The sequence below is a fragment of the Taeniopygia guttata genome, chromosome 7 (assembly GCF_048771995.1).
Source record: "Taeniopygia guttata chromosome 7, bTaeGut7.mat, whole genome shotgun sequence".
Lineage (NCBI taxonomy): Eukaryota > Metazoa > Chordata > Aves > Passeriformes > Estrildidae > Taeniopygia > Taeniopygia guttata.
In genome coordinates, this window is record NC_133032.1 from 20,506,263 (window position 1) to 20,515,861 (window position 9,599).

The 9,599-nt window shown below is 40.3% G+C and overlaps 1 protein-coding gene across 2 annotated transcripts in view; it reads right to left on the reverse strand.

Moving 5' to 3' along the window:
* Positions 1–9,350, reverse strand: part of RAPH1 (Ras association (RalGDS/AF-6) and pleckstrin homology domains 1) — an 84,212-nt gene extending 74,862 nt beyond the window's left edge. Inside the window, exon 1 of one of the 2 annotated variants that reach the window (XM_030277617.4) lies at positions 8,997–9,350. The gene's annotated coding sequence lies outside the window, so the exon portion shown is untranslated. The remainder of the gene's footprint in view (positions 1–8,996) is intronic. The other variant, XM_030277618.4, reaches the window with a different exon arrangement.
* Between the last annotated feature and the right edge of the window lie 249 nt (positions 9,351–9,599).

The following is a 9,599-nucleotide window of genomic DNA, read 5'->3' on the forward strand; positions in this document are numbered from 1 at the left end:
ATTATACAGGACAAAATTTGTGTTGTCATCTTCAAAATTAGAAAGTACACATGTCACAATAATTACTGGAAAACATTAATCATCAGAAGTGCTAAATAATGAGGAATAATTTAAAAAGTGAAAGATAATACCGTAACTTGCCTTATCTAGTACACTCAGATCAGTCTTTAGGCCATAAAGCAAGCAACAGGTTCAATTTAAACTTAAGTGAAACAGCATGTACATTAAATCAAAGTAAGTTGCATCAAGTGAATGTTTTTTTTTTTCTGTACACTATGTGTATTTTAAATTTAAAGGCCACACAAAGCTAACATACTTTTAAATGATCTAGAAAAATAATAAACACATAAAATCACTTCCTAAGCTTTCAGGCCTCACAGTCTATCCAAGCTAACTTCCTACATGATACCTGTAAATATATTAACAACCTAATCCTTCAGGAGAATGAAGATTGACACTTCTTTGCAAAAAGAGAGGCACGCAAGTTATTAAGGTTTAAAAATAAAACACCACTGACTTTGAAAGTGCATAGTCTGAAAATACTTTATTTACTCTGTGCTGGACTTTCAACTTCAGAATACAGGCCAGTCATTCCAGAAAAATTCCATTCCAGCTGATAAAAGTTAATTTAAGATTCAATTTACAGTAGTAATCCCAAGGGTTTTTCTTTTTCTTAACTTGTTGGTTTTGACAACTTTCTGAAGTTTCTGTGCACATTCAAGCTGAACAGATATAAACAGTATCAAACCAGAAAGTTTCATTCAAGCTAATTACAAGGACAGTGCTTTTGGAGGTTTGCTTTATTTTTAACTAGAACATCTCTGATTTTCACAAACTGGGATAGGAAGCTCAAAAGGTTAAGCTGAATGCTGTACTATCATCTGAACAGCTGTCAACAGAGCATTCTTCGTAAAAAGAATATATGTTTCACTTTAACAACTGTGATGCGGGTATGCGGTTCCTCTTGAAAATTTCACTCATTTCCCTGTCTCCATTTTCTGCTCTGCAAGCTGCCAGAAAGGAAAAAACACTCCCACTTTTCTATGGGACTCTCCTCCTTCCATGTAATTGCTAAAATCGAGACTTCTCAATTTTGCTGTGCTTCTTAGAAAGTATCTCAGAGGCCTCTAATCCAGAACTGAACATTTCTTCATGAAAATAATTCTATCCTTCTACAATAGGCAATAATTTATTTGCGACAGTCACATCAACCTGACAAACAGCCTTTCAGTTCCACAGAACTGATCATACCACTAAGTTACTTATTAATAGACACAACAGAGTAGAGGTGAAAGAAAAACTGATCTTCTCTTACCAGCTTCAGCAGAACTGTTCTCCTGATCTGTGACATGCTCAGAGATGGATAAAGTTTCAGCCAGTATTATTGCTTTGCAAGGTTACTAGTGACTGAAAATTACCGACTTCCCTCCTCCACCCCTAATGGATAAAACTATCGATCTATTAGAAGACACAAATACTACTGACTAAACTCCAGAGTACCAGAAATGCACATTGATGTGAACAACTTGCAGAACGCTTCAGCAGGAACACAGCGTGCAACCACCACCCATGTTTCTGTCAAAGCCACTCAGACCCACATGTTCAAGTGGAAGGTCATGCTCTTGAGTCATGCATTAAAGATCTAAGTGACAACTTCCTTCCAGAACAGAGATTTGTATGGCATTTTTATTTAAAGGCTTAGAACAACCTAATGAGATTTTTCACAATGGGGAGATTTTTTAAAATGCACTATAAACCACATTTGTACTAAGTCTTTAGTCACGTCTGAAGGAGAATGATTACTGACACCTTGGAAGTCCAAACTTGCACTGGTGGATTAAAATAAATTCTAACAATGATTAACTCAATTTTAATTAGTGAAATAAGTTCACAGTGATCCCTTTAGCAAGGAATGGAGCAAGAAGCAAAATTAGTAAGGTAAGGACAAGTAGGTGTTTAGCATGGTTGGGGATTTTGTGTGTGTTTTTCTTACACCTAGTCTCCAGTGATCTTTATATATACAAAATCAACTCAAGCATGGTTTAGTGGTGGACTTGGCAGTACTAAATTAATGGTTGGACTCGATCTTAAAGGTCTTTTCCAACCTAAACTATTCTATGATTCTATAAATAAAGACAGTCTGGAATGCTTGGCTTCTGGCATAGAATCAAAAATCCTATGCAAGATGCCTCATCACTATACAGGCATGAACCAGGCAAGTCAGAATGAAATCAAGAACAACCATACAAGAGCGAGAAACTGCTGAGGAACAGCCAACAGTGCAATACCAAAGACTGAGGCTTTAAGTTCATACACAATCCACAAGTACTGTACCTCTCACAGAACAACTGGGAGAATCTCCCTGGGCAGCGAACCTGTCCTTGCTTCTGCAGGAATCTAGAGTAGATATTGCATTTATTTTATATAGGGTGTCTTGTTCTTGTAGACACCTATTCTCAAAGTTAACACAATTTAAGAACTTCAGATCTTATCTTCATGTACTCTCAGGCAACAATATGAGAAAATCTGAGGGAACACTGTCATAGTCATAATGAAATGGCTTCACATTTGTTAGAGTACTTCTCTTCTTACCTAATTCAATACTTCTTGTTCTAAATTATAAAAGAATAGCAAGCAATGAACTCAGACAAAAGTAGAAAAAAATCCCATGGGATTAAAATTAAGATAATGAGTATGCAAGTGGAGTATTTCTGCAAAGCTAATAAGCTTCCTATGCCAATTTCACCTCTGGAAGATCATCATTAGGCTGCAAAAATCAGTCTTGTTCCTAAGATGCTTGAAAGCATGCTGAAAATTTACTATTTTCAATACTGAGCTAGAACCCATTCCAGTTCTGAAAAGCAGCTAATCTAAATAAGTATAGATAACATTAGTCATCTAGATATGAAAATGAAATTATTTACAAAATCATGGGGCAAAGTATTTCCTGCAAACAGGGACTATTCCAGGCTTAGCAAATGCATCTGCACAGAGATTAGTGACTGAACAAGTATATAAACAGCACATGGGAAACTTTACTTCTTTCAAAGGACCTGCACATTTGTTTTGCTAATGCTATCTTCTACAGCAACTCCAAGCCTGTAGCGACATCACATCTTTTCAATACCGGTGTACCACAAGGATCAATTCAGTAACTTCAGAGTTAAACATAAGAGTACATAAGTCTCCAAATCTACAGGACCTTTGACAGAGAGAAAAATCTGCTATAGTTTCAATATACTTTCCCAGTGATTAAACCAATCAAATCAGCATTTTATACAAAGTATTTTACCATAACTATCAATGGAACTATGTAAAAGAAATCCACAGACATCAAAAAAAGCACTAGGCTTTTTTCATCTCTGATTGAAACAACAATTGAGCAAAACTGTCTTAGTATAATGTCTAAATTGCAAGAATAAAGTTCTACACACGCAAAAAAAGCCATATTATGAATTCTATGTTGTAAAGTTAGCATTTTTCACATTATGCAGTGACACTCAACATTTACTGTCGCACTTAGCAGGCAATTTAATTACATATCTTGAAAGGATTTAATTGTAAAGGTGATATCAGAGTTAGAATTCAACCATTTGAGATGGGACTATTTTATCATCAATACTTGATACATACTCATTATTTGTACTTCTAACAATATTCAATGATACAGCCTTTAAAATACAATTTTACAAGCAGATAATGCACATACGCCAATTACAGTTTAAGTAAGGTTCACAATTAAGTCTTTTGGACACTTCCAAAAACATTTTTCCTTTTATTATGACTAATTGGATTTCAGAAAATGAAGTATAAGTTTGCACAAAGTAATCCTTGACAAGTTTACAGTACTTCCTCAAATAACCAGCAGAATTTTTCACAAGTCACTGATACACAACTGTTCCATAGCAGAAGTAGACACTACTAGCTCAACAACAGTTTTGGTTTGGGGGAGCAATTTTACCAGGCTTCTATAACCAAGTGCAAACACTAAGACCATGATGACACAGAATAAACTACCTTCTCAGTGCTACAGATGGCTATATTTAAAGTAGAAAAGTGGGAACATGACTACAGAATTTGCATCAAGATGAAATCTACCCATGTATCAAGCAACAAGCTCTACTTGGAACCTATCTTTGGGGAGCAAACTGTTTCTTCCTACTGGAAAAGCCAAGAAGGCAATGATTAAAGTAACTACAAGAAGTAACTTGCTGCGTATCTTAACTGTGAGCACAGCACAGTCCCACTTTTTTTTCATTTACTTTAACCAGGATAAAAAGACACCAGGAATACCACAAGTCCTTCCACCTCAGCAACTGCTAAGTCTCTGAGAAAAGGGAAGGACAATGAGTCAATCACAGCACCAGGAGCAGCCAAGGATCCTACGCCAGCAGTAGGCAGTGGACTTCAGCTCTCACTATTATATGAACAAAAGTTTCTGCCAGGCCCCCTACAACTGCTCCTGAAACTTTCTGAAGGGTGAAGTTACCAGAGAGGATGAAGGACGCCAATAAGCTTCCCGCCAGCCCTTTTCTGTACATGTGTTTTAGACAGCATATTTTTCAAATCAGATCTACACTTGAGAAAAATGATCAGGTTCTATACCTCTCCAAGACTTTTTTACATGAAAATCCAATACTGACACAAGTAATAAAACTTAGCAGTCACAGAACTGGAGAGTAATGTCACTTCTTGCTCCTGTTTCTTTCTAATGCTGATCTGCTAGAAATCAGCTAGTCTGTTGTAATAAACAGTAGAAAACAGTAAGGTGTTTGCATATGAACAATTTGGCATTCTAAACACTTGACAGAGTACCCTCACACCATACATGACCATTTCAGCAGATGTCAAATACAATAATTAGAACAACACAATGTTAACATTGCAAAAAGGGATGGTAATTTGGATAATTTTCACAGAAGATAATCTACATGCAGTTTACCTTTTATGCCATGCAAGATCAGTCCATTTTTACCAGCAACCTGAGTTCTTGAACACTATAATATTTACTTAAGTAACTATAACAGTTTTACTACTGTGAATAGTAATTCCCTTACCAGACTCTCAATATTTTTACATAAGAACTGTCACCTTACACACTGGTGTCTTGAAAAGACCAAAGACAATGAAGATTTAATCAACTTTTTAATATAATTTGTTAAAATTATTTATTTTTGAGACTAGAAATTCTGCAATGGGTGAAAATTATGTCCTGTGACTATTTTTGTATCATTCCCGGAATTCCTTCCCCACCCCCAGGCCTCCCTCTCCCGACGCCCCCTAAAATCCAACTAACTCATTATGATAGAAGATGGAAAAAAATTATTTTCCTATTATTTAATGTCAGGACAATTTCAAATCCTTATGTAGGTCATCTTCCTCTGTACAACACAAGTACAGCGGCACCTTCCGGACCAAGACATTTCAAGAGCTCTTCACTAACAGATGGATTTTAAAAAACAAGTTCAACAAACAATCTGTTTAACATCTTACACAAAACACTTCTGCTAAAGCTGGACATAGAAAATAACTAAAATTCCTACTTGGAACAAAACAGAGAACTGATTTTAATCCACTAAAATGTCAGAAAATATCAGTCAATATATCTGGATCAAGCTGCATAAAAATATCCTGCAGATACTTTTCTTAGTCTTTATACAATTTTCCTATATGAAGGATTAGAAGCAACCTCTATCATTACTGAATTTCAATTCTTTCTCACAGGGACCCATTTGTTTAACTGGGTAATTATTACTAATTTCTAGTATTAACACATAAAAATTAATATACCATTTTCAACGGACACTTTCTGAAAGTGATGATAACACCTGGAGATTAACAAGAGAAGTTTAAATCCCTTGCTAATCTGAAGAACAACTATAAAGGGCAATTATAGTGCAAGTTTCTTTACTGGCATTACCTAACCTAGTAAACATTCCTAAAGGTAGAAAACATTCCACGTGTGTACTCACTCAAAATCTGTGACTGCCAATTATCAAAGGTATTTTTTGAATTCTTAAGAGGACTTAATATGCCAACTTTTGTTTCATAATTTACATTTTCTGAAACAAAATTAACAATCCACATAGAAACAGGTTAAACCTGACTACTTAGCAGTCTGGTGTCATTTCAAGGTATTATTAACTCCTAGCAATAAAACATCTGGATCTGGATCCCCTTTTTATAAGGCTTGTTTATCTGACATTGTCTCATTCCACTGTAAACCAACACATTTTCTTCTAGCAATTGCAGAGAAAGAGTGTGAAACATGGCAAAATGGCTAATTGTTGGGGCCAGAAACAGAAATTGGACATTTCTGGTTTGATAAGTGTATGTAACAGGTTCTAGATTTAATCAGCAGGATTCTCAGTATGAACAGATGTTAATGGGAAGCTGTGAAGTACATTATTTCAGTTCTATTTGAAAATTCCATGATAAAACTATTGTTTTACACAACAGAAAAGGCAGAGCGTGATTATTTTGCAACCTTTGGCTTCATTTGTAGCACAAGCAATTTGGATTCTTCTTCTATTAAGAAGGTGATGTAAATTACTTAATGGCTAAGACCTCCAGTACTACTCTTCCTAGTATTTACCTAACTGACTTAATCACTCAGATTTAACTCTGTCCCACTTTGATAGGTTTTTACTTCCCTCTCCAGCGGCTGAAAAACATTTGAAGAAGGAAGGCAAGTATGGCCAGTAAAGATAAGACTAACACAGGATGAAGACCTACAGTTTAAATCACAAAGAAATAACTTTTTCTAAGTAGAAAAGCCAGTTGATTCTATCAAAAAACTTAATGCTGAAGGAACAGACAAAAAGAAGCCACGCCTAAACAAGATTCGTGGTTTGGGGGAAACAAAGCTATACCCAAATATTCTGATAGCCAGAAGTCTGAGACATCCTTTTGAAAAACAGTGCCTCTTAAAACCAACCCCAGCAAGCCCAGAGTTGGTTTAAAGTATTATGTGTAACCTACGAAGGGCATCGCAGCCGTTTCACACAATACTTTAAACCAACAGGTGTTCTCTGTACCCAGGCTTACTTCACTAAGAAAGGAACAGGCTCCAACACACAGGAAGCTGAAAGCAGTGTATGTCAATACACTACTCCACTGTACAAAAACTACTTTAAATTCAAACCTGAAGGCAGTAGTCTCAAGATACTATACAAGGAAGGCAGATTGAAGATTATATAAAATTTGTCAGTGCTCTCTTTCACATTATTTTTTATACTCTTTCAATAAATTAATAGCCAATACACTGTATTGCTTTCCTCAACTGTGGTTTATCTCTTAGTAATACTTTTCTCACTGTCACCACATGCTGAGTCAGAGAATCAGCGGTAGAAGGATGCTTCATTGCATATCGTTTGAGCAAAAAAAATGAAGCCATTTTAAGGAAATACCTGAAAATGACAACTCTACGAGGGCAATAAATAAATTCCTTGGTGCCACTTACCTTTCTGTTGCATAAAAGCAAAAAGCTTCTGTAACATGGATTTCTGTATGATAATTTGAGTATCACCCAGTGATACAAAAAAATCACATACCAACTTAGGTGCAGAAAACCAGTTCTGTGTTCCACTATCCACCACACCCACCCAATAATGATATCAGCGTATTAAATATGGATGCCTAGATCTTTATAGATCTAATGTGGAAAGCATTTCCTAGATTATGACCAATACTTTTGTTCTTCAAAATGATTTATCAAGTAATTTTACCATTCCTCTATTTTAACAGGAAACTGCTCAGCAGAGAAAAGCTGATTAAAGACAATAAAATTGGAAGATCTGTTGTTCTAGACATATTGTTTCAATAAATATCTAGAATTAATCAATTAATTCCTCTTCTCTAAGGTATTTAAGAGGCTAACCTATCCATGTCTGAAGGGCACTAGGCGGAACAGCCAAAAAGAGACAATTTGTTCAAAATGGAGTGGGTGTGATTCTACAGTCTCACAAAACATCCACCCACCACATGAATGGTAAAGATATTAGCCATATGAAATAGTTTACATTTGCCAAATGGAGTGTACCTGTAATCCACCAGTAAAAAATAAATTGCACTACACAGACTGCTGTTCATCTCCTTCTAAACACCTACAGCCCAGTAAAAATATAAAATCCTAGTAAAAATGATAAAACGCAAAGACCGTGTTCAAACACACAGATGGATTGTTTTCTGCCCCACAAGATAACAAATCCAAAAGAAACGCAACCTTCCAAAATGAACAGGTAAGTCAGTGGCTTCTTAAAACAAGAGAAAAATAAGTATAGGCATATGAATTTTACAAGGTCATGTGACACTCGTGTATACAGACACTCCTCCTTTCCCTCCCACCATCAATGGTTTTCCCCATACAGAAATAATAATATACCACACTCTCAGTATCATGAAAACCAACGCAGGGATCAAGCCTGCTTGGGAGGCTCTTTGCAAACCAGTCTGCATTCAGTAGGTCGTATGCTTAACAGATTTCAGGTTTGGCGTTGCGTTTTTAACCCATCACTTCTTCTTGCACCAAGAACGAGGTTTGCGCGTTTTGTTCCGCGGGTGGCAGCGCGCGCCTCCGCGATCTCTGCGCCGGGGACCCGACTGCCTGCGGCTGCACAGGGTGGGGACTCACCCAGGCTGACATTGTCTAGATGCCACACACTACATCCCTCGCGCATCCCCGGCTGACTTCCCAGCCTCTTCCAAGGCATGCCTCAATCGGGGAAAGCCCGGGGGGCACACACATACCAGAATCCTCCACCAGTTACCAGAGCCTCTCGAGAAAAAAACACCCGACGGTGTCTGGGGCGTGGAGGGGCGCAGGGCACAGGCGCGGGCCGGTAAACGCGCACCCCTCCCGCACCCCTTCGCTCCGTGCTCCCGCCCAGCCTCGGCGGTGGCTCGGGGGCCGAGGGGACGCGGCAGGAAACGCCGCCCGCCGGTCTGCCACCGCCGCCCCCCAGAAAAAGCGACACGAAGGCGGCTCCGCCACTCACCTCGCCCCGGCTCCGGGGGGAGCCCCGGCGGGCAGCGGCGACGCCCCACAGAACAGAGGGGAGAGGCGCCGGGTTCGCTCCCGCTCGCTGCCGGCGGCGGCACCCGGGTCCGTTCTGCCTGCAGACCCCCTCGGCGGCGGCGGCGGCTGCTGCTGCTGCTGCTGCTCCTCCTGCCTCCACTAATGGTGGCCGCCGATACCGGTTCCTTTCGCCGCTCCCTTCCTTTCCCGTTCCTTGTTTCCGCCGAGCGCGGAACCGCCTCCACCCGGCGGCCGAGGCGCGTCCCTGCCCAGCAGCGGAGACGCCGCTCCCCACACGCCGCCGCCGCCGCCCGGGCACCGCCGCCGCTCCGGCTCCCCCCGCCGCTCACTTCCGGCGCGCGGGCCGCGCCTCGCCCCGCCCTGCCGGGACCGGCGCCAGCCACGGGGGGCGGCGACGGACCCGCAGCGCCGGAGCGGCCGTTGGGCGCGCGGGGGGCGGCTGGGCACGGCTGGGCACGCGAGCGGCCGTTGGGCACGCGAGCGGCCGTTGGGCGCGCGGGGGGCGGCTGGCGCGCGCGGAGCCCATCGATCCCCGCGGAGCCGCTCCGCCGGTGCCGATCCC